This window comes from Siphateles boraxobius, unplaced genomic scaffold (genome assembly GCF_051911475.1).
Source record: "Siphateles boraxobius isolate OS27281-9 unplaced genomic scaffold, OSU_SipBor_1 66, whole genome shotgun sequence".
NCBI lineage: Eukaryota > Metazoa > Chordata > Actinopteri > Cypriniformes > Leuciscidae > Siphateles > Siphateles boraxobius.
Genome location: NW_027509193.1, coordinates 13261922 through 13287451, shown reverse-complemented (window position 1 = coordinate 13287451; position 25530 = coordinate 13261922). Strand labels below are relative to the sequence as shown.

The following is a 25530-nucleotide window of genomic DNA, read 5'->3' as shown; positions in this document are numbered from 1 at the left end:
AAACTCAATTATTTCAGATGCTGCCCCATACCATAACCTCATCATCTGCAGAGAGAAACTGCCACTCAGAATACACACATAATGAAGGAAGACATTATAGGTGATTGTGAAGATATTTCACTGGAATTTGGTCTTCATTACATCTACATCGTGTTCAGTGTCAATTTTTTAATGTATTCAGCTAACCTCTGTTGTTAGAGCTCTGTCATTGTTTTCTACAATCTGCCATGTCAATAAAAAATGAAAGTACCTAATTGACACAAAATGCTGTTTTTTTTTTAATGTAAAACCCAAATAGAGGAAACAAGATATAAGACCAGCCAGATAGAGGGCTAAAAAAACAATATTAATAAATAATTTATCAAAAAAATAATAGTAATATTAATAATATGAAGATACTAATATTAATGAAAATAAATATTTTTGAAAAGGTTATATATAACACCATTAAGGTTCTATACAGCACTTTCAAAGCATGGTTCTTTCTGGAACCTTCTAAAAAGGGTTCTGCTATTGCTAAAGAACCCTGATTTGGTAGTGTTTAGAACCATTTTTCTCAAGAGTGTACATGTCTTAATTCCAATTATAACTAGTCAAAATTGCAGAAATAGATATCTGGAATTGGAATTTTTACTAGTCAAAACTAAATTACGACTAGTAGAGCCAGGGCTATTTAAAGCTAAAACGGCTTGCCACATCGACCTAGTGCTGCTGTGACGTGTGGTTCTGCGGTTTAGAATATATCTCAGGAACGAAGTGACGCCGGTGTCATGAGCGTTAATGAACGTCACCTGCGCACCAGGTCTCAAGTCCCACAGAGGAGCTGAGCATTCCCCGGAAAGAATAGGGATGAAGAAGATCCGAGATGTAGTGAAAGTGAAAGTGAAAGTGACACGTGATGGCCAAGTATAGTAACCCATACTTGGAATTTGACCTCTGCATTTAACCCATCCAAGTAAGTGCACACACATTAGGAGCAGAGTAGTGAGTAGTGAACACACACACTGCAAACATGGATACACACACCCAGAGCAGCGGGCAGCCTTGAGTGGCGCCCGGGGAGCGATTGGGGGTTAGATGCCTTGCACCTCAGTCATATTCCTGCCGGTACTGGAATCGAACCAGCAACCTTTGAGTCACCAGTCCAACTCTGTTACCATTAGGCCATGACTGCCCCCTAGGGGGTAGGAGCAAGTCCATGCAGTGCTTTGAATACAAATAATAAAATCAACTTTGTATTAAACAGGTAAGGTAAGTGATGCTAACACAGGTGTGATATGCTCCCTCTTTTTTTGTCCCAGTCAAAGAAACGGTAAGTTCTGTACCAGTTGTAGATGGAAGAGTGAGGACTGGATTAATTCCAGCATAAAAAGAGTTACAGTAATCTAGCCTGCTTGAGATGAATGCATGAATAAAAGTAAGAAATATAGCACCTTAAGCTGCAGAAAACTGTCTCTGACAACAAAATTTATTTGTTTGTCAAATTTTAATTCAGGAATCGAAAATAACTCCCAAGTGTTTAACCACAAATGTTTTCTTGAAGGGGCCCAGGGTAGGGCTTGAATTATCAAAAAGGGGTGGGTGGCCAAACAAAATAACTAGAGGAAAAGGAATTTTTCATAGAGGAAATTGTATTCCATCCAACCTTTAATGGTCTTTAAACATGCTGTTACGTCCTATGAATCTCTAGGGGTCAGAACGTAAAGTTTAAGATTTTAAAGAGCAATAGTCAGGGCCCTGGCACAGCACCACAACAACGAAGCTCTTTTCAAAAATTTTATTCTAAAGTCCTTAACACTACACCATTTACTTAGAGATTAAATTGGGAAGGAAACAAAGACTTCAGTAGGGGGGAATGCCAAAATAACAAACAAAAGTTTAGTCTGCCTGTGGTGTATTCCAGAAAGCGAGGTTAACTTACCGTCAGATAAACCTTGAACTCTTGGTTGATTAACCCCAAACTTGCTTACTCTGGGTATGTCGGTTCCAAAACACCTGCGAGGAGTTAGATTAATCAACCTCCTATTGGTAACCTAGAGTTAATGCGCGCGCACGGCGAGTACATAAAGACATTTTCAATGGATCGCCGATTTCAGGAGTCACCATGGAAACCGAGGGAGAAAAAAAGCGAGCTACATACTTCAGTGAAACTGAGTTGGAGGTTTTAATGCTTGCTTATGAAGACTATAAGCCCGTTATAACTAAAAAAAAGTAATACTGCTGCATCAGCAAAAGAAAGAGAGTTGGCTTGGCAAAAAATAACGGACAGAGTAAATGCGTGAGTTTAGAAAATTATAAATGGGCTTTTTTCCCCTTTCATTAGGCAAAAATTCTTTGGGGCATGTAAAAATAGACAAGTAGCCTATTTACTTGTTGGCCTCCATACATTTCTTAATATTACAGTAAATGCACATAATTGGCTTGTTATATGTTAGCTTCTTCTTCTTATAAGGTGTAATCCTTCTGGAGCCAGAAGAAGTGTGAGTGAAGTCAAAATGAAACACAAAAACATTCTCCAGCAAGGTAATATTTTCTAAACTTACTAAACTTGTTACTGACGCCATGTAATTTAGTATTTAATGTAATTTAGTTTTCTATGTAGCCAATAGAAAGAAGGCTGAGGCCCGTAAAACAGGTGGGGGTCCACCTCCACCTCCCCTCACCCCAGCTGAGGAGCTGGCACTGTCCCTTAATAAAGGGCGACCTGTGGTCGATGGGATTCCAGGGGGCAGTTCGTCAGACTCAGCTACCAAGACAAGTGGCGTAGTAAAATGTAGGTGTACCATATTAATACTTATGATTTATTGATGTTTTCACTGTTTTTGTCAGTATTTTAATAAAGAAAATCATCAACACTGTCACCATTTTAAAAGTCATTGATTTTATTTTAAAACCATTTTACACTCATTGATTCACTTGTGCAGTGTGCATGCTGCTTTGCATATGCTGTATACTGTAATCTTAATACTAGTACTCTTAGATGTTCCTAATGTCCTTCTTTATTAGTTGTATTTGTTTATGAATATACATTGAGTATTGAAAATGCATGATTATTTTATTGGTTTAATTATCTTGCAGTTGCTGATGGCCACATTGTATTGTTGGATCCTCCTACAACACCACACTGTCACAGTTGTAAGTGATTATTGTCTTTAGGTTTCTGTTTGCTAGCTAGACCAAGCATCCTTCCTTATTTTCACTGTAGGATGACGATGAAGAGACCACTTCTGCTGTGACAGAAACAGAAAATGTGGGGAGGCCCATAGAGGTATGATGCATAGAATGCATTCCCCCTTTTTTACATAAGAGAATAAATAAATTGTCATTGTCATTTTACAGAATATGGCAGGAGATTTTAATACAGCTGAGGGTCCATCTACCTCCACACAGAATCTTAGCAGTGTAAGAAATGTTCTGCAGTTCTCCTTCCTCATTTAAATATTTGGTCTGTGTTTGTATTACAGACATGTTCAGTCATGTTTAATTATTCTGTCTTTCTAGTTGCCTGCCAAAGAGCTGTATAAGGTCCACCTTCCAAAGCAAATCAGAAAAAGTGACATGGAGATGGACCTTATACAGCTTCAAATGGAGGAGAAAAGGCTTAACCTAAAAAAGGCCAGTCTTGAAATTGAATTGCTGGAGCACCAGCTTAAGGTGGGAAACAGTATGTGAACATAAATATGTCATTTGTTGTTGAATGAAATCTAAAGCAATAAATACAAATGTCTTTTGTCACAGGAAATAAAGAAACAATGAACAACACTTGACTGTTAACTGGTTTTAATTAAAGTGATTTTGGCAAATCATGTCTCGTACCACCCTGCCATCTCTTTGGTCTACTGGGTTCACTGGGGGTTCCTCTTGGCCATCTTCATCAAGAGAAAGGGGGGTCCTCTCACCTCTCAGTGTGGCAATGTGAACAAGTAGAATGAAGAACAACACAAGCAGCTATGATGTCACATGACCTTTCTGGGCTGACCCTGAGCCCACGCAGGCACTGAAACCTTGCCTTCAGGATGCCTATGGTCATTTCCACCTTGACCCGTGTTCTGCTGTGGGCCAGGTTGAATTGTGCCTGTGGTCCAGGCTCAGGTTCAGGGTAGGGTGTCATCATATAGAGCAGACAAGGGTACCCTCTGTCCCCCAGCAAGTAACCATTGAAGTGTCCTATAAAGGTAGTTTAAGTATAATTGCGTAAAAAAAAACATAAAAAAAAAAAAAAACATTGTGTAAGGCAAAACATACCCTGTTGAAATTTGTGGCACAATGATGACTCCCTAAACATTCTGGCATCATGTACAGACCCTGGCCATTTGGCTTCAACATTAGTGATGAGGTGGGTTGCATCACATATTACCTAGTTAGTGAGGACCAGTGATGAGGGTGATTTAATAGTTTAAACACCCAACATCCAAACATTTAGCACCCAAAAAAATCTATTGTCACCTGCACATTGATGCTATGGATTGACTAAGGAGCTTTATTGGGAATGTGGGTTCCATCAATGCACCCAATCACATTTGGGAACCCTGAAATTTAAAGTTATATAATTAGAAACATTTAAAATGATTGTGACTGTATACAGTATGGATAGATTAAGTAAATGGTCCGTCATAGAATATCATAGAACGGACAAACCCGCCACTCTGTGGAATTCCTCTTTAATGACCCTCGGTGGTTTATGGCCAGGGAGCTGTAAAAAAGTGTGAAGGAACTGTTTGAGTGCAATGCATACTCTACGAACAGCCCTACACACAGTTGCCTTTCCCACATGCTGCATCACCTACTGTATACAAAAAACTCCCCGTCGCAAAAAAGCGAAGGGCAATGCACAAAATGTGCTCCGTGTTAAGCGCTAATCCGCAATGTGTCACGTTTGCTATGTATGGTTTCAAAATCTTCGTTAAATAAATTAACGATTCTTTTGAAAAACGGTAACGCTCCCGCAAATATTCATTTGGATACGAAAACACATCGATACGTGGTCATATCACCCTCTCACGGCGGAAAAGATTTCGTATTATCTGTGCTTCCACATCCACTGGATCGTCTTCAAAAGGGCACGCCATGCTCCGTCACCTCTCTGAAACAAACTAACTCTGGAACATAACCTGCTCCGGAGCAGGTTAAATTCAGAGAGTGAGTTGCTATGACTACTTACATACCCTGAAAGTCACCTCCGTTTTTGAAACCAAAAGTTGAGGTTATCCGCTTACTTACTCTTAAACATACCCGGGTATGTCACATAACCTGCTTTCTGGAATACACCCCTGGGGGTGTCAATTTCTTACTAAACCTCTTAAAGAAAATACAAATAAATAAATAAATGTACACTCTCTCCCTACCTGACCACAAACCAGGGGAAAACGGGGGATAGCAAACTAAAAATGGCACCCACCTCCCTACAGTTCCTAGACAATGAACAAAGCAAATAATCAGATAAATAACAGCTTAAATGATCAAGCAAAAGGTATGGACTGGGACGTCTCACAAAGAAGCAACACACCGTGGGCTCTAGCAATAAAGCAACAGTTCTCTAGGCCAAAACAACAGAAAGAGGCACAGGTCAACGACAAGGAGCATAACAGCTCTCAACAACTGGGCCGGGCAGGACACAGACCATGCTCTGGAGAAAGGTTCTCTCTGAATGACAGTTCTACTGGCTTTTATGCTGTCCCTCCTGGTTGATGAGCAGGTTCAGCTGGAGACATAATCAGCTACCTGCCAGAGTGAAAAAGTGGGAGGAGCCAAACGAGAGCAGGAGACACCAAAACAACAAAAGCCTCTTTCCGACCGGTAGAATTTTTCGCAGTTCCTATATAACCCTTTTTTTCTCGTGTTCCGACCGGACTAAGTTGGGGATTTTTTAGTTCCTCAGAACGTAGTTCCTATAACTCTTTCAGCACCTAGTCTAGAGCGAGGACTTTTTTAGTTCCCTTTCCCTTGGTTCAACTTTTAAGTCACACCCACTGTCAACACGGAACTTGCAGCGCACTGTCTGCCATACCGGCTGTGTGTTTTAGCAATTCAACCAGCTAATTGCTAATGCTAGCTAAACTTACCCGTCGTTTTGTTTGCCTCCTGTGCTCTGCTCTTCTATCTTCTTCCATTATATTAATTAAGATCATAATTACGCTGGAGCCTTCGTCTTCTGTGTTTCTCTCTACAGAACTCAAGCATAGTCTTTAAACGCCGTCATTCGTACTCCGTTATTAAGGTCCCGGCAAGGCAGAACAGGAACATTCCGATAGCCTCCTCCATGCTGGTTTGTTGTTGTTGTATGTGGCCGCGCTACGTCTAGTGATGACGCCATAAAGACCGTCGCCGTGCCTGTGTCACTGCCTTACCCCTCCTACCAGTTCCTATGGCCACTTGGCCAGTGCGAACGCAAACAGCAACACCGAGTTTGGAGGAGAGTAGTTCTTAGAACTGTTTAGAAGTGGACAGTTCCTATAACTAAGTACCTGTAACTACTTGGTCAGAAAGCGGCTAAAGAAAGCACACACAGATCACAGTACCATGCACTTCACAAAAATATACGTCCTTGGACGTAACAATGCTAACAAGGACACCGAATCTGTACCTGATATTAGAGGAAAGTAGAGCTGGACATCATCTGCATAAATATGGTACACAACTTTATGATACCTCAAATACAAAACGAAGAGCATATATAGAGAAAATAAAATTGGACCCAAAATGGAGCCCTTGGGTACAGGTGATGGTAATTAGGCCTGATGATTAGACACCACTGATGTATAAGAATTAGTATTTTCAATTTTCCTTATTTTTATGTGAAAACTTAGGGTTGACACACCTTCGTACTGAAGAGGACTTTATTCTGTCTCATGGATGTCAATGGTAAAAACATTCACCATTTCAATATGATTCCAATCTGGAAATGTTGCAGCATGTCAGTTATCTCATGACAGATATGTTCATTACATTCTATTCCATGTTCTTCCTTTATCTTCTAAGAAGCTCAATATTACTTTACTGGGGTCACCGATGTGGACTGGTGTGACTTTAACCACCAAAGTATAGATCCTATCTATATCAGTCCTATCAGGTCTGGGTCAGTCATATCTCTGAGGATATTTTAGAGGTTACAGAGAAAGTTTTGCTGGATTTAAAAGGGAAAGAAATATGTTTAGAAATGTGTTGTGAAGTTCTTTCTGTTTGTGAGCAATTGAATTTAAGCAGCGTTTAGCAGAAAGATTTCTTTCTTACTTATAACGCACTTGATTTTTTGTGTTATGCACAATACAATACAAAACATAACCCCACAAGCCCAGTTTTTTATTAAATGGTCTCTGAAGATCTTCTTTTAAAAACAAAGACATGAGTACACAGTCAGTGAACTGTAAAATAACATCAAGAATTGCCTGAAAGTGAAATATCCAGATTTCAAAAAGGGAGATCAAGATCAACTCAAAAAAGGTAAGTTTTTTTAGCCTTCAAATTCCTATAGCAATAGAATATACAAAATCCCATAATACTGTTCTTTTAAGAATCACAGGATGAAGTTACTGGCTGTTCATGAGAGTTTTGCTTTTTGTACTACTACACATGTGGATTGGATCAAATAATGGGCATATCACTCCAGTCGGTGAGATCAAGCAGTCGTTCAATTAGTAACCATGATTCACAAAGTAATCATTTCAATTTCATCATGACTTTAAACCCCATCTGGAAAAGAACCTCATCACTGCTGCTGCAAGATGTGCCCAGATCCCCTGTGTGTTTAATCTGTCTGAATTAAAGACAGGTCCCCCTCATCCCACCAATACCCAATTCCGATTTTTTGCTCATATGTGACACAGATCGGATGTGTTCTATGACAGTGTAAACAGGAAAAAAAACTCATGCATTCGGATATTTCGAAATTAGTTTCAGGCCTCGTTCATATGTGGAAATATATCAGATAGGCTAAATCAGATATGTGCCAATACGGCTGTCATGTAAACAGGCAGATCGGATTTTCTAAGGCATTAGGCTACGTGTCCTTGATTTAATGACGAGAGAAACCCTGACGCGCATCTGCAAAGGGACGGAATTTCGGACCCACTGCTCCTCATTAAAGCCCGCCGTGATCTCATGAAAGTGTAGCCTGGTCCAACCAGACTCTCGTACATTTCATTTCATTTGCACAGAGTCTGGCACTGCTCCATTGACAAATGTTAACTTCATTGTAGGCGGGTACTCTATTGAAGTCTAAAACTATTGGATCCGCCCAGAGTCACTCTGGATCTGCCATAACCAATCGCTACCGTTTGGTCGTGACATATGCCTACCGTTCGCCTTAGCCAACTCATTCACCACTAACGGAGCAAGCTGGAAAATCAAACTTTTCCCCAACCCCGTGGGGAGGTTCTTGCTCCGGCTTTAACTTCTTGATATTCGGCAGCGTTGCCACAACGGACCAAATGGCTTCGCTCGCATCTTCCTCCGCTGCCATTACTGAACTACAACTCAAAATAACGCACGACATCAATGTCATCGTTCTCAGCCACTCCCCTGTTCGCTGATTGGCCCAGTACAAAATGTATCGTAGAAAACCAAAGTCTACAGCACAATCTAGTATTGAAGGTAAATGAAAATTGAGCAGAAGTACGTAGGAGGGCAGAGCCAGGGTAATGAAAGTGCGTATTTACACGAATTTTATTTCTCGCGCCATTTACGCCAAAAATAGTTTTTGCGTGCATATGATATGCATTTTATGGCGTGTAATACGTACGCACTCCACACCCCTAAATCTACCAAAGGGGTTTACAGTGCGTATCATGCACGCAAAAATTATTTTTGCCATATAAATGGCACGAGAAATAAAATGAGTGGTATATAGATAGTACCCAGCAAACACAGAACGTTGTCACAACGTACCCAACCTTCTAACAACGTTTTAACAACATGACCAAAAGGTATGCGTGTACGTGCTTGTGTGTGACGTTTCGGGAACATATGGGACAGGACCTCTGACCTTAGGGACGGTCAGTTTTGGCCAGCTTATTTCAGTACCAGTTTGTGTCTTTAAGTAGAAACTGAACAGCAGTAAGGACCTTATCTGGGTGGGTGAAAGGTACAGCGGGTGAGGAGGAACCTTGAAAAGAGTATAAATGCTGCCTCATGTCTTCCTGTGGTGTCACTCTCTTGCACAGCGTAACTTCAGTGTACTAGACTGAACCTATTCTTGCAAGAATAAATACTTCTCTTTTCATTAATTTGAGTCTGAGTGTCTCTTACGCAGTGATGATGTTTTACAGAATTTTTCCCACAACACAGCCTTTTAAATTTCAACCAACCGCTGGGCCATCTAATTCATTATCAAGCAAGGATACGTGAGAATTGCGTTTAATTTACCTTAGCTAAATAAGATACGGAAATTATACAAACACAACCTACAACTTCCTTGTCTATTGTGACATTTATTTGAACATCTTCTGGTCAGGTATGACAAATATTTTACTTTATGCCTAAAGTTATAAGCCATAATGAAGCCAAAGTGACTTTAATGATGAGTAATTGATTTCAGCACTCCTTGAACAAGCAGCGACTTAAAGGGTTAGTTCACCCAAAAATGAAAATTCTGTCAGTAATTACTCACCCTCATGTTGTTCCAACCCCGTAAGACCTTCGTTCATCTTCAGAACACGAATTAAGATATTTTTGATTAAATCTGAGAGCTGGATCACTCCTCCATACTCCTCCATAGGCTTCTTAAGGGATTGAAACTTTCCAGCCTTGAAAAGTTATTATAGACATTGTTAAAATAGTCCAAGTGACTACAGTGGCTCAATCTTAAGTTTATCAATAGACGAGAATACTTTTTGTTCACAAAAACAAACAAAAATAACTACTTTATTTCAACTATTAATTTCCTTCTCTGTGGGCCTTGAGTCAGTTCACTAGTGTAATGGCGTAAGCTTCTGTTGTTGTACGTCACACGCATCACACACATGACCAGCGTCGGCCAATAGTGACCCTACGTGTGACGTAGCTCTACGCAATCACACTACGTTAACTGACTAGAAGCCCACAGAGAAGGAAATTAATAGTTTAAATATAGTCGTTATTTTTGTTTGTTTTTGCAAACAAAACGTATTCTCATCGCTTGATAAACTTAAGATTGAGCCACTGTAGTCACTTGGACTATGAGGGTGAGTAATTACTGACAGAATTTTCATTTTTGGGTGAACTATCCCTTTAAGTGTGTTACTTGTTGCATAATGTTTTTTCCTTTTTTTTTGGAAACGCACAGGGAGAAAACATTTTTTGTAACCGCTCACACACCTGTTTATTTTTCCTTTGATTTGTCGTCTCATTTGTTTCTTTGCTAGATTTTCATATGTCTGCTCATGCTATAGTTAACGTTAGTCACTCCCTGCACTTTTGGAAGTGCAATTTGATTACCATATGCTTAATAAAGTTGAATTATCTAACCTTCTATGTCATTTTTACTCTTCAAAGTGTACACTTGCAGGTGTTGATTATAATTAATTTACTGTTAGGCCCATAAATAATAATAAGGATAAACAATATTTTAAAAGTAGGCCTATATAATTATCTTACATATGACTTATTAAAAATTAACCACTAAACATAACATACTAAATGGGGGATATCTATATCTAACATATTAAAAAATGTAATTGTCAGAACGTCGTCTCTCAGTTGCTGAATGTCGCGTCTTACAATTCTACATTGTTACAATGTTGCGAGCACGTGCCAGAAACATAGCAGAAACGTGCCACAGACGTTTGCCACAACGTAAATGTGTTTGCTTGGAAAACACCAAACGGGTGTCGACGCCTGGCAGAGTCACACCAACGGGTGACGACGCCTGATAAGGCAGAAAAACACCAAACGGGTGACGACGCCTGATAAGGCAGAAAAACACCAAACGGGTGTCGACGCCTGATAAGGCAGAAAATGATCCCAGACGTTCCAACGCACTGGTTCGCAACAATTTCTCCGTTCACGCTCCCCTTCATCTGCCAGTAAATTTATCAGCTCTGCCGCCGCCATGTTTCCTTCTAATGCCTCAAAATACGTAACATATATAGCCTGCAGCAGGTCTTGATGCCCAATTCTGATTTGTTGCCTGTATCCGATTATTTTGACTGTCTGTTTACACGTTCTTTCAATTGTAACCGATATCCGATTCATGTGTTTACACTTGACATACCATCTGAAACATTGCGCATGCTTAAAGGGGGTTCTTGGACAGATGGACGAACGGGAAATATGTTTGATGCTAGCTTTGCGATAGGCTATAAGCGAAGTTCGAGAAACATCACGATGATTTTGAGGCGGAGGACGAAATCATTGCATTGCACAAAATCATCATTGCAGCCTGCGCATTTGCTTTATTGTGTGCGAGAGAGATCTCAGGACGGGTGGGAACATACAACACGATCTCATGAAAGTGCGTATCTAATACCCAGCAAACATATTTATGTTGTGGCAACGTCTGTGGCACGCAAGGGGGTAATCCATCAGACGGAAGTAGAAGCTGCCTCCGGGGGCCGCCATTGTAGCTGGCTATCACCTGCTGTTAGCATCCCATTGACTCCCATTCATTTTGGCGTCACTTTGACAGCAAATAACTTTACATCTGAGGCGTCCAAAGACTCCATTTGTCCATTATTTATTTCTAAAGAAACACGACAATGTATAAAAGGTTCCATTACTTTGTATCTTACGTTATGGCCCCGTAGAAGCCATTCTTGTAAAAATAGGCTAAAAATTGCGTCATAACCATGCGACTTTATGTCGCACAATAGAGACATTACATAGATTCATGGCATAGATAGACAGAGTCCATAAAAGCAACGCGACAAAATATTTAAACAACGTTTTTGAGGAATTGGAAATAATTCGATATGTGGCAAGTGAATACATATGAAGTAACATTTATCCACGAACTTTAAATTATTTATCTACTACTACACCTACGGGGGATGGGGAAATTGATTATCAGGAAATTACAGGCAATGGAAGAAGAAGAAAAACATCTCAATGTCTATCGCGGTTAACGTTGTTCCTTTATTAATTTACAGATCTATGCTTGAAGATGAATGTGATCCCGTTCGGAAGCCATATGTACAAAATAGCTACATAACGTGAAATAAAGAAAAACGGTTTTGTTCAAGTGTTTGTGACCATGATTTAACACCTAGCTCACAATTCTTTATATATTGGAATATTATGGTCATGCAATATTGAATGGATACGAAAATGACTCGGGGGGGACAGTATTTTATATGGTTCCTGGGCTCATACTAAGAAGTATTTTTTGGATGGGTTATTATTCTGTTTGATGTAGAAGGAAACGAAAAAGATGGAAAAAAATTATTTGCATATGTGCCTATATTTGAATCATTTTTAATAATTTTGAAAGATTGTGCTGTAGCTTACATGCATTTATTTATCTGTTATTTTTGATTGTGTGTGTGTGTGTGTGTGTGTGTGTGTGTGTGTGTGTGTGTGTGTGTGTGTGTGTGTGTGTGTGTGTGTGTGTGTGTGTGTGTGTGTCAAGTCAAGTCATCCTCATTTATATAGCGCTTTTAACAATGTAGATTGTTTCAAAGCAGCTTTACAGAGATAAACATATAATTTAAGGTAACAGAGATTGGTTTGGTTTTATAGTGGCTCTTGAAAAATGTTTTTTCCAGCTAAAGTTAGTTTTGATTGATTCACCTCGGTCTAAATGATCATTTGTTATTAAATTAGGGGCCGCTAAGACGACACCGTTCTCTCTAAACAGACTTTAAACGTGAACCTGTGATAGACGCTGATGGCGTTCACAATCATGCAATAAGCGCATTAAGAATTGATTCTATAGTTATGTGCGTTTGAATATATGTGCGCCGGTTTGTAATTCCTTACAAACCATGCCTAAACAAACTTGTCTATAAATTTTGATGCAGAATTTTTATTTTATCTTATCACTTCGGGTAGGTACGCGAACCGAAAAATTCCACAACGCTTTATCTGAAGAGTGGTATAGGGATCCTCCATAGGGAGAGGCTAGTTGGCACTTCAGCACTGCATTGTCATCAGGTCCAGGCGAAAGTCCTTCGTCAGATCTGGAAACGGCCTGGATCCGGCAGGCTGCGGGAAAACCTCGGGATAAACAAAGGCACTAAAATTAGCGTAGATGCCATTCTTCTTATGATGTAACGAGTACATCAGGATTTGAGGGAAGTGTTCCCAGTTCCGGCTGACCTAATCTAAGCAGCCTAATATTAAATTATAGAAGTCTATAGAGTGTTATGTGAATGCTAGGTCAAAGAGATGTGTTTTTAGTCTAGCTTTGAACTGACAGACTGTGTCTGCTTCCCGGACAATGTTAGGAAGATTGTTCCAAAGTTTTGGTGCTAAATAGGAAAAGGATCTACCGCCAGCAGTCGATTTATATTTTCTAGGTATTATCAACTGGCCGGAGTTTTGAGATCGCAATAGACGTGAAGGACTACAATGCGTTATGTGTGTGTGTGTGTGTGTGTGTGTACTAGCCAAATATTTAAATCTAATGGATATATACATAAACATGTTCAAAATAAACTAAACTAACTAACTAAAATTACTAGAACTGCAGATAGGCTACTCAAACGATTACAATCCTAAAGTAGGCTATTTTAAAGTCGATTTTAGCCACTTCTTTTATCATGTCATATTGTAATTATATTGCGTAATATGTTATATTAAATTAATTATTATAATTATAAATAGTATTGTAATATATTAATAAACATTATGTTATGTTTTTACAATACTAAACGATTTGATTTCCAAAACACACACACGCGCGCACACACACACACACGTCAATGTGAGTTTACTCTTTACTCTGATGCGTCATTGACCGTTCGAAATTAGCTTGCTTGCGCCTGCTAATCAAAGCCCTTATTTCTGGAGAGCCGTGATACTTCAACCTTGGAAACTTCTGATCATCATTCAAGACAAGTATTGTGTTAAAGGTGGTATTTTGTTTATTAAGTGTGATAACTTTTTGTTGGCTTTTTTCCTCTCTTATTCTCCACACAGCTACTAGAAGATTTACAACTGTCAGTCAGGTTGCTCACGTGACATCTACGTCATCAAGCTCAGTTTGAGCCTGCGCAGAACGCTTGGCTATCAGGAAGTGAGTGCCCATGTTGGGCTTCAACTCTCTCCGTTGAAATCAACGGGATCGCTGTGTCCATTTCTTTTACTGTCTATGGTGGCACGTTGCATTTCTGCTATGGCAACGTCGCTGTCTACATGCTCGCAACGTTGTAACAATGTAGAATTGTAAGACGCGACGGGGCTGTAGCGTTGTTGCGCGACATTCAGCAACTGAGAGACGACGTTCTGACAATTACATTTTTTTATATGTTAGATATAGATATCCCCCATTTAGCATGTTATGTTTAGTGGTTAATTTTTAATAAGTCATATGTAAGATAATTATATAGGCCTACTTTTAAAATATTGTTTATCCTTATTATTATTTATGGGCCTAACAGTAAATTAATTATAATCAACACCTGCAAGTGTACACTTTGAAGAGTAAAAATGACATAGAAGGTTAGCTAATTCAACTTTATTAAGCATATGGTAATCAAATTGCACTTCCAAAAGTCATACATTTGTGAGAAAAGAAAACATATTATATACAGGGAGTGACTAACGTTAACTATAGCATGATATGGAAATCTAGCAAAGAAACGAATGAGACGACAAATCAAAGGAAAAATAAACAGGTGTGTAAGCGGTAACAAAAAAAATTCTCCCTGTGAGTTTCCAAATAAAAAAGGAAAAAACATGCAACAAGTAGCCTACGCGCTTATAAGTCGCTGTCTGTTCAAGGAGTGCTTAAATCAATTATTCGTCATCATTAAAGTAATTTTGGCTTCATTATGGCTTATAACTTTAGGCATAAAGTTAAATATTTGTCGTACCTGACCAGAAGATGTTCAAATAAATGTCACAATAGACAAGGAAGTTGTAGGTTGTGTTTGTATAATTTCCGTATCTTGTTTAGCTGAGGTAAATAAATCCGTTTGTTGCAGGCCCGGACTGGCCATCGGGAGCACCGGGAGAATTCCCGGTGGCCTGGCGACTAATTTGGCCTGCTGCCAGCCAGCGTTTTTTATATTTATTTGTTATTATTATTATTTTATATTACTACCGTTACCAGTGATCATTTTCGAATTCGTCATTGAATAAAATTATTATTATTATTATTATTATTATTAATAAATAAAATCACGAATCTGTTAGTCTTGACTGGCAATCCAAGGCTAACTTACAATTCGACTGTACGCCTCAGCCAAACGGTTAAAGGTGCAGTGTGTGATTTTTAGCGACATCTAGCGGTTCGGCTGCGAGTTGCACTGAGGGCTCAGCCCACCGCTCACCCCTCCCTTTCGAAGAAGCTACGGTGCCTGAAACTGGACAAACATATCGTCGTCTGAGACAGCAGAGAATAGCCAGAGTAAGTCAAGAGTGTGTAACATTGTCACTGTTTCTGTACCACAGTCCATTATAAACCACATCATGGATAAAGTTTACAAAGCCATAGTCAGGTGAGGATCAAGGGTCTTAATATATAATATAATAATAGTAATCAGCTGATTGTCTCACAAACGTAACCAGCACATTTCCCCCACATAGCAAACCCATAATACAGCGAGGGAGAAGAACCACATGAAACTATGCAACTATATATTGTTTCTAACAGGAAAGTAAAAGTTTAGCTGGCTCAATATGAGCTGTTACTGTGGCTGAGCTGGTTAAAGCGTAAAGCCATGTTTAAACTCGACGCGTCCGCATGAGCCCAAAGGTGCGGGCGGCAAAAATGGCATGATTGTACAGCGCGCGCGCCTCCGCATCCCCTAGACACCATTTACTACACACAATAGGCTTTTTTTCTCTGATTTTGAAAACTCTTCGCGATCAACTTAAAATGCTTCCAAGATCGACTGGTTGGTGATTCCTGTAACGTTACTGTTTTACGGCCAATGACAAGAGTACTAATCAGCTGTCTCATGAATGTAACCAGCACATTTATCCCCACATAAGCCATAACACAGCGAGGGAGAAGAACTAAGTTACATGAAACAATCCAACTACATATTTTACACCACTGACAAGGGAAAAGTCACTACTCACGGTGTTTATGGCTAGCTTCTAGCTTTCTGCTGCTTCTCTTTCAAGGTAGTGAGGAAACGCGCTCTGTAGCGCTGTTTGTTCGCTGTCGGCTACGGTAGAAACATGACGTCACAATATGTCGACCTTCATAGAAGGGGATTCGCGCGGTTATGTAGATATAAATGTCTCATTCTAAGGTAATAAAAACATTACGGTTTATTAAGTAAGTTCTTTATACACCACTGACAACATAGTTATGGATGTCATTTAGCATTTCTGTTAATAGATACTCAAATTTTTTACACACATTTAAACAAAACATGCGAGCAGCGCCCGATGATGGAGAGAAAACGGCCAGGTGGAGCAGAGAGGGAAAGGGGAAAGAAAGAGAAAGCACTCCAAAAAGAAGCAGCAAAATGTTGTAAAATTACTGCCCGTTCAGGCCTTCAAGTGCAGGTCAGTTTCATCTGTAAATACTGTACTTTTTTCTTTGTTAACTCGTCTACATTCGTGGAGAAATCAAAACAAATGAGTGAAACAGCACACAGAAAACTCACAGAAGAAATGTAGGCTACTGAGGTAAAAACTCGAATATTTTATTTTATTTATAGCATATGATTTAGTTTAACATAACACAACTAAGGGAGGTGTTTTGCTGAATTGAAAATGTTACATTGAATTTATTGTTCAATAAACAAGTAGCATAGATAATATTTAATATTAAGTTACTTACATTTTAGACACAAACAATATGAACTGTTTTTGTTCTATTTCACCGACGAAAATAGTTCCAAAGGAAAGCAACAGCAGCGCGGTGTTTTGTGACTGAATGATTCAGTGTTTTGAACAAATCTTTTGTATGATTGACTCAATGACTCACTAATTAAGACGGTCACTTGCCGCCACCTATTGGCGGTTTAGTTTAATGTTTAAGTATTGCATTTTTAAAATTTGTATATTCAAACATTTATTTAAAACATCAATCTCATAACAGAATTTATTGCAGTTGTAATTTTGCAGTGCAAATTATTTAATTTGATGGGTAACTAACAGCCATATAGTGTCTTATTATTATAACTGAATTTATTGATCAAATGTAAGAATTTGACATGAAAGATGATGCATACATTTAATAAGGTAATAAAATATATTTTTATTAATAATTTTATTAAATACATTTATTAAAATTAAAAAGTCTTACGCAACCTGCTGACCTTCAAATGCTTATAACGTTATGTGCAGACCCATTTGATATTAGGACTGCTTTACTTCTAGGTTTGTTGTTTATGTTTTTATGTTATGGTCATACTGTGAAATAAATGTAAAAACAGGGTTGTCCGTGTTTCTAAATTTTATTTGGGTGGATGGCCTGGATGGGTGTAGGATTTCCCGGCCTGAAATTGTGTCCCAGTCCGGCCCTGGTTTGGTGTTTTTCTGCCTTATCAGGCGTCGACACCCGTTTGGTGCACATTTTGCTGCGCTGTTGTTGTCTGATGCGACTGTGTTAATGATGGTTTCGTTTTGTATTATTCTCATTGTCTGATACACATACTTATCATTATTCTTACTATTAACTAATTACCCAATAATGTTGGGGATCCTACAGTTTTTCCTTACAAATGCATAGGCCTATTACTCTGAGATTACAGAATCTGACGGTTCAAAATCATACCTAAAAATGTGATCGCTCATTTTTCACCATAACTGAATGTAATGTTCATTAAAGTGAGTTATTTGATGTGTAACCATCTCCCCTTTCTATTTTTAAAGCATATTTATCGAACATTAATAAAGATAGGCTCAGTAATCTGACGGGTCAAATTCATAGAATAACAATGTTTTTTTGTTTTATTGTGTGTGTGTATGTGTATATATATATATATATATTAGTCTTTTTGTGTTTAATTGTATTTTACAGAGGTGTTTACAAGTTCTAGTTTTTGTTGTAGTGTATAGTTAATGTTTAACTCTTTTTTCTAGTTTAGAGCCTACTAACATCTGGCAAAGGGATTACCAATGAAAACTAGCCTTTGGGCTAATTTGGGTACATTTACATTTAAGAATGTTAATTAATGTACACTGTCCCTTTTCTAAAATAAAAAAATAAATAAAAATTAAAGCTGCAAGCAGCGTTTAGCGGTGTTCAAGCAGTTAAGGCCTTTAAGGCCGTTACGCACAAAAGCATCAAAAGACATTAAGTTTTATTTAGCATACATTTAACCACTGACAGAATAGATGGAAAACACCATTTACAGCCAATACAGGCAATTTATATGAAATATATGGTTTTAAAGCTTTTTAACAGTTATAGCGCCACCTATGGTCCGATCTCCATAAAACTTTGCATGCTTGTTAATGATGTTATGTCACATATGCTCATACATGTTTGTGAAGTTCTGAGTTTTCTTGTAGGATTTATAGGCTTTTGAGTGTATTTTGACACGCCCATTTTCTAAATGACCCTGTTATAGCGAACCAAAGGGCAAAGTTCAACTTTTTTTCGATAATTATGGATCTAAAGAGTCCAGAGATTTGTCCTGGACTGGTCTGGTTCCGATCGGCCAAAAAAACAGGGACTAGTTTGCAAAAGTAGGTTTTTAACATATTCGTGAATATTTAATGAACGATTTGATTGACAGCTATGGTTCAAGAGGCAAAGTTGTTCAACATGAGGAGATCTATCTAATGATATGCATATTGTGGGGATGTGTGCAACACCACGTGATTACAGAGCCGTAAAACTCGTTAGCGCCAACTATTGGCCGATTTCTTTCAAAACTTTTACAGACCTTTCAGCCATGAGTTGAACATGCCCAACGAGTCTCATGCTGATCGACCTCCGTTAACTTTGTCTAATAGGTGCTCAAATTCATTGGCCGATGGCGGCCATGTTTTATGAGATACGCCAATTTCCTCATAGACATACATGACACCTTGGACCAAGACACTGCAAACCAATTTTCAAGTCAATCGGACTAACGGTCAGATGGTCAGAGCCGTTTTTGTGTTTTTTTCCAATTACAGCGCCACCTAGTGTTCAATCGTCGCAATTTTTTTTACTGTGACCTCAAATTGAACTCATACACATGTGTACTGAGTTTGGTGAAGCTATCTCATTTATTTCTCGAGTTATAGCCATTTTAGTAAAATAGGCTCCGCCCACAACGTTCATTTTGCAACCCCTAGCGACCTTGAATCAAAATTTCAACTTTTTTTCGATAATTATTGAGGGCTCTCAAGTTTTATCAAAAGTTTAGAGTGAGATTTAGGGGAGGAGCCACCCAAATATTTGCAGCAGCGGTCCCTCGACCCAACCAAATTCGCTTCAATTTTTGCTAGCAGTTCAATTTTGCCTATTGTTCATAATTGACCAGCACAAATGGAAATTATAACAATTGTTAAATCTGATTAAAAGACAAATTCATCCAAATAAAATGAATAGTTATATTTAAAAAAAACAAATTTATTGAAAAATAAAAATAAATTTGACCCCAAACAAGCCAACGGAACATCAGTGCTCAATGTAAATAACATTGTGTCATAACAACTTGCCCTGAGCATGTATAACCGGTCACCTTTACAGGGGTCATCGGATGCCCATTTTCCACAAGTTGGTATGATTTTTTTGGGTCTTCATGTAAAGTTTGTAACGTACTTTGGTTAAAATTTCTCAATGGTTGTGTAAAACAACACCCTTTTTACCTCTTCAAAAACAGCTCTGTTCACAGTGACCCGTTTCGGTGCATGTCTCTTTAAATGATAATGAGCAACAACTTTTTGGCTTTTTGAGGATTAAAAAAAAGTGAATGGATTTTTTTCATTGCATGGTGATTGTGTCCACACACTGCAAAGACACATTTATTTGCAAATACCATATAAAAGTGTATTTTGCATCCGATGACCCCTTTAAAAGCAGTTGGAGAGTTTTTGAATGCATCAAAAATAATTTAGCACGAATTTGGCTATACTCCTCAACATCAGCTCTCACTGTCTTTGATCACAGGCAAGAGATATCGTCCAGGAATCGTAAAATCAAAATGCTAAAATAAATAAAAAATAAATGAAGATGTCCGCAAACCGCATTCATCAGATCGTGCTCTTTCAACTTCCACTCCGTGTGTGCGCGTGTTGTCTAGTAACGAACGTGGTTGCAGCGGGAACACATTATTTACCCGGAAACAATTAATTCTAATTTCTGATTGGCTGGTAGCTAGCATTTAACTCTGTATAACTCGAGACAGATGCTATGAATTCGGCAGAGAACTTCCCTCCGTTTGCCTGCGCCTCGTCCATTAATTGTATAGCGGGACAAGTTCCCTTACTCCTCAGCGTGAGAAATACAAGGTGTGGCGTGTGAGCGTGTGAACGGGTTGAAATGCGTGTGTCTCACGCCCAATGCGTGAGACTTGAGAGCCCTGTTATTGATATTCAGACGCCAGAGAACATTTCCAGAGAATAGGCCTAGACTGGTCTGGTTCCGATCAGGCGAAAAACCAGGGACTAGTTCGCAATAGTAGGTTTTGGACAAAATCCGACATAACTTTACTTTTTGGCTAGGACCAACGGCCTAGGAGTTATGAGCAATTTAGTACTTTTGGTTGCTGTAGCGCCACCTATGGGCCAATTGGGGTCATACTCTGATGGGTTCTCCCCAAAAGTGTGGCCTACCATCTGGCCGAGTTTCAAGTCTCTAGGCCTTACGGTTTGGGCTGCACGATGCGTTTTAGGTTTTTTTTTTTTTTTTTTAAATAGCAATTACAATAGGTTTTCAGCACTTCGTGCTTGAACACCTAAATAAAAAAATAGAAGACTAGCCTTTTTTGGGTGAATGTGGAGCAGGTTGGGGGCTGATGACATCATCGTCTATAATTCAGTGTTTAATCTTTTAAAAACCGAAGCAGCAAAACAGCCCAAAGAAGTGTGGATTTGTAACATGTCCGGGGGATGAGTGACCTCAGAATGACCAATAAATATTTTTTTAATATCTAAGAAACAGTGATTGACAAGAGCGAGACGGGGCGGAGACGTGAGCGGCTCGGAAAGCATTTTCAATTTGTACATTGAATTTTGCTACGTTCATTGCGGAACATTTAATGAAAATTCAGTCGCAAGTGCCTTAACTCTGAGTGTAAATGCAATTAAGAAAAATAAAATTGAAATGATAATTTTGCTACAGTTTTTTCTTGAACATCTTAAACAGATCTAATAATTTCTTTAATACATTTTCATTTGAATTGTGCAACTTATAAAGTGTTAAAATATGTATTAAATTTACATATTAAAACTAGTGTATGAAATGACAAATGTAAATTATATAATTGAATTTATCATTTTCATTTTGCACCAAATTGCACAAATGTAATGGAAAATGTAAATTTAAATGCAGAAATGCATTGCCATTTTACATATTGCATTGTCATTTTACATTTTACATTTCAAATTGAATATTGCTACCCATATGCTTCCATAGTATTGTGTCTCTCCACCTTGAAGCACTAAAGTTTTGACCCATCGTCCACTCCCATGATTCCAGATACTGGTAATACTGACATGAGTCCAGTAGATGGCACTGTGTATATATATATTATATTATGTGCTCTTATTTGTCATGACTGATTCAGATGTCATGTGAATTATGTGTTGGGTGTTGAAATACTTAAAGTTTCTCTAACACTAACCTGTGTCATTGTATTTGAGAGATTCACACACTATGCAGTCCCAGGTCAATTTCATTTTGGTAACACTTGACAATAAGGTTTACAGTTCATATATCAACATGAACTAATGTGAATTAACTAATGTTATTAACAAATACTACTTTTGATTTGAATAATGTTTTAGTAAATGTTGAAATTAACATTACCAAAGATTAATAAATGCTGCAGAAGTGGAGTTCATTAGGCTATTAATCATGTTAACTTAACTAATGTTAACTAATGAAACCTTGTTGTAAAGTGTTACCCTCAAGTTCAAGAGACAAGCTGAGATTGTTAGTTTAGAAGGTATGTCAATTGTTTTCAGTGTAAAGTTTGTTGTTGTGTAATGGCATTCAAATGTTTTTCTTCTCACAGAACATGATCTCACAAACCTGTATATATTAAGGAACCGGTTTCTAGAGCTGTTTCTTTAAAAATAGAAGAACACATGGCACTCTATAGTAGATCAAACTTTAATGGCACATGGAGAGATCAACAAACAAAAAAACAGACAAATAAATAAATCATAAAAATGGTGAGTAGGTTACATTTTTCAGACATTTTTCAACTTTTGAATAGTTCAGACTGTGTGAAACACTGTTCTTACAAATCTTGCTGTCTTTTCAGTAGGAGTGTAGTCTGGTCCTGGTATGTGCTCTGTACATGATTGGATTATGGATCCCTAATCTTAGAAAGTGAGACCAAAACCTAGTCATTCAGTGTCACATTTAAAAACTAATTATGAATGGTTTCATTCAGAAAACAAAACACCTTAACACTAACTGTTGTATTAAGGGGATTTTGCAATTGGTGTAGAAAAAAATTTCACTCAGAAATTACTAGTAAATTGTACAAACAATTACAAAGACACGGCAAGTAACATGAAATTTTGAAGTCGTAAAACTAACATAGTCCTAGTATTTTATTGTAAAACTTCAAATATCTTAGTTTTATTTACAGCTTTGGAAAATCATTATTTACAGTGTATCAGATGAAGTCTTTGTGTACTCATTGTGTAATTTGGTATTGCTCAATAACGCATTGTTTTTCTCGCACTGACAATTGCACAATATTATTTTATTTGTTATGATTTAATTAATTATTTAATCTGATGACTGCATTATTTCTTCATTAAAAACAAATAAGTGACTAGTGCAATAAACTGTTAGGTATTTACAGTATATTTCAGTTTATTGTATTATTATATAATGTTATTTGGATTTTTAGGACTTTTTAATAATTAAATTATTTTCTAATTTAATGACTCAAATTTAATTGTAATGTTTTTTTAGTGTGTACATAATTGAATCTTCTGCAAAAACCTTCATCTGTCTTCATTTTCTCTAGCAAAAGTGGATCTAACTCCAAGCGCTTACTCCAAGGTCCTTGTATCCGGAGATGAGACTTTTTTTAAACTCCAGCCTTTCAAAGCATTGCCCTGGTATTGATCCAAAAATAACATGGAAAGGGTTCAGCTCAAAACAAGTATTAACCCACAAATCTGAAATATAAATGCATGAATATTCAGGATTTACTGAACAGCTCCTTTATACGCCTGTCCCTGAGGATGTGCTACAATTGTGCTACAATGACTTATGTGAGAGCAGTTTTATTTTATATCCAAATCCATTTATTACACTGAAAAGCCTTTGCTAACTCTCTCGTACATTGCAGCTTACCATCAGGTACTGATCAGCTCTGCATGCAGTTTTTTTTTTGCACTGGTGGTTGATGTAATAATTTGAAGATCTGACATAGCACAAACAATACCTTTTTTTAAATATATGATGTGGCCTTAAGTTCTTTAACTTTTATTTAGAACCCATTAAGTCTCTTTAAATATTACTGAGTAAAAATAGCATTTCATTTTTCTTTTTGTGCATTACTTTTTTAAAGTACTTCTAAGGTTTTTTACTGTACAGTGCTTAAGATGGCTTCATCTGTTTTTTAACTACTTCATTTGCATCTTTGGTCACATAGGTCTCAGGCAATGAAGACAGGTGGACAATCAAAACGCTTAGTGATTGCATTACTCATTATATTGACATTCTGTGTGATGTGTATTTGGCAAGTCATCTTCATCAATCTGCTTACTGATGTTTACCACATTGTTTTAATATCATATACAGCACTGACATCAACAATCTACAGGAGACATTTATTGAATGCATTTTACCTTTCCAAATCTAACTGCCCACAGAATCATCAATCATGTATGGCTCTTCCTGCAGGACGAGAGCTAAATACCAAAGACGAACAGAGCAGACTGATCAAATGCTGCAAACTACATAAAACACCATGAAGCAACAGTATACTGGTTTCCTTATGCTTGCATTACTATTTTGCAGCTCAGAACAATACTTACAGGTTTACTTGACTCATACCAAGGGGCAATACAATTACAGGTCCTTCTCAAAAAATTAGCATATTGTGATATTATTTTCCATAATGTAATGATAAAAATTAAACTTTCATATATTTTAGATTCATTGCACACCAACTGAAATATTTCAGGTCTTTTATTGTTTTAATACTGATGATTTTGGCATACAGCTCATGAAAACCCAAAATTCCTATCTCAAAAAATTTGCATATCATGAAAAGGGTCTCTAAACGAGCTATTAACCTAATCATCTGAATCGACTAATTAACTCTAAACACCTGCAAAAGATTCCTGAGGCTTTTAAAAACTCCCAGCCTGTTTCATTACTCAAAACCGCAATCATGGGTAAGACTGCCGACCTGACTGCTGTCCAGAAGGCCATCATTGACACCCTCAAGCAAAAGGGTAAGACACAGAAAGAAATTTCTGAACAAATACGCTGTTCCCAGAGTGCTGTATCAAGGCACCTCAGTGGGAAGTCTGTGGGAAGGAAAAAGTGTGGCAAAAAACGCTGCACAACGAGAAGAGGTGACCGGACCCTGAGGAAGATTGTGGAGAAGGACCGATTCCAGACCTTGGGGGACCTGCGGAAGCAGTGGACTGAGTCTGGAGTAGAAACATCCAGAGCCACCGTGCACAGGCGTGTGCAGGAAATGGGCTACAGGTGCCGCATTCCCCAGGTCAAGCCACTTTTGAACCAGAAACAGCAGCAGAAGCACCTGACCTGGGCTACAGAGAAGCAGCACTGAACTGTTGCTCAGTGGTCCAAAGTACTTTTTTCGGATGAAAGCAAATTTTGCATGTCATTCGGAAATCAAGGTGCCGGAAGACTGGGGAGAAGGAAATGCCAAAATGCCTGAAGTCCAGTATCAAGTACCCACAGTCAGTGGTGGTCTAGGGTGCCATGTCAGCTGCTGGTGTTGGTCCACTGTGTTTATCAAGGGCAGGGTCAATGCAGCTATCAGGAGATTTTGGAGCACTTCATGCTTCCATCTGCTGAAAAGCTTTAAGGAGATGAAGATTTCATTTTTCAGCACGACCTGGCACCTGCTCACAGTGCCAAAACCACTGGTAAATGGTTTACTGACCATGGTATTACTGTGCTCGATTGGCCTGCCAACTCTCCTGACCTGAACCCCATAGAGAATCTGTGGGATATTGTGAAGAGAAAGTTGAGAGACGCAAGACCCAACACTCTGGATGAGCTTAAGGCCGCTATCGAAGCATCCTGGGCCTCCATAACACCTCAGCAGTGCCACAGGCTGATTGCCTCCATGCCACGCCGCATTGAAGCAGTCATTTCTGCAAAAGGAT

General features: G+C 38.3%; 2 long non-coding RNA genes across 3 annotated transcripts; both read left to right on the top strand.

The window, feature by feature from the left end:
• The first annotated feature begins 3188 nt into the window (after positions 1-3188).
• Positions 3189-3611, top strand: LOC143721748 (uncharacterized). Its single transcript, XR_013196777.1, has 3 exons — positions 3189-3268; positions 3340-3402; positions 3502-3611. It is a non-coding gene; the product is annotated as an uncharacterized LOC143721748 (long non-coding RNA).
• Positions 3612-6811: 3200 nt separating this feature from the next.
• LOC143721683 (uncharacterized) lies at positions 6812-23704 on the top strand. Of its 2 annotated transcripts, none has more exons than XR_013196764.1 (4): positions 6812-6861; positions 22209-22368; positions 22464-22528; positions 23181-23704. It is a non-coding gene; the product is annotated as an uncharacterized LOC143721683 (long non-coding RNA). The 2 variants fall into 2 exon arrangements; XR_013196763.1 differs by having other exon boundaries at positions 22461-22528.
• The last annotated feature ends 1826 nt before the right edge of the window (positions 23705-25530 follow it).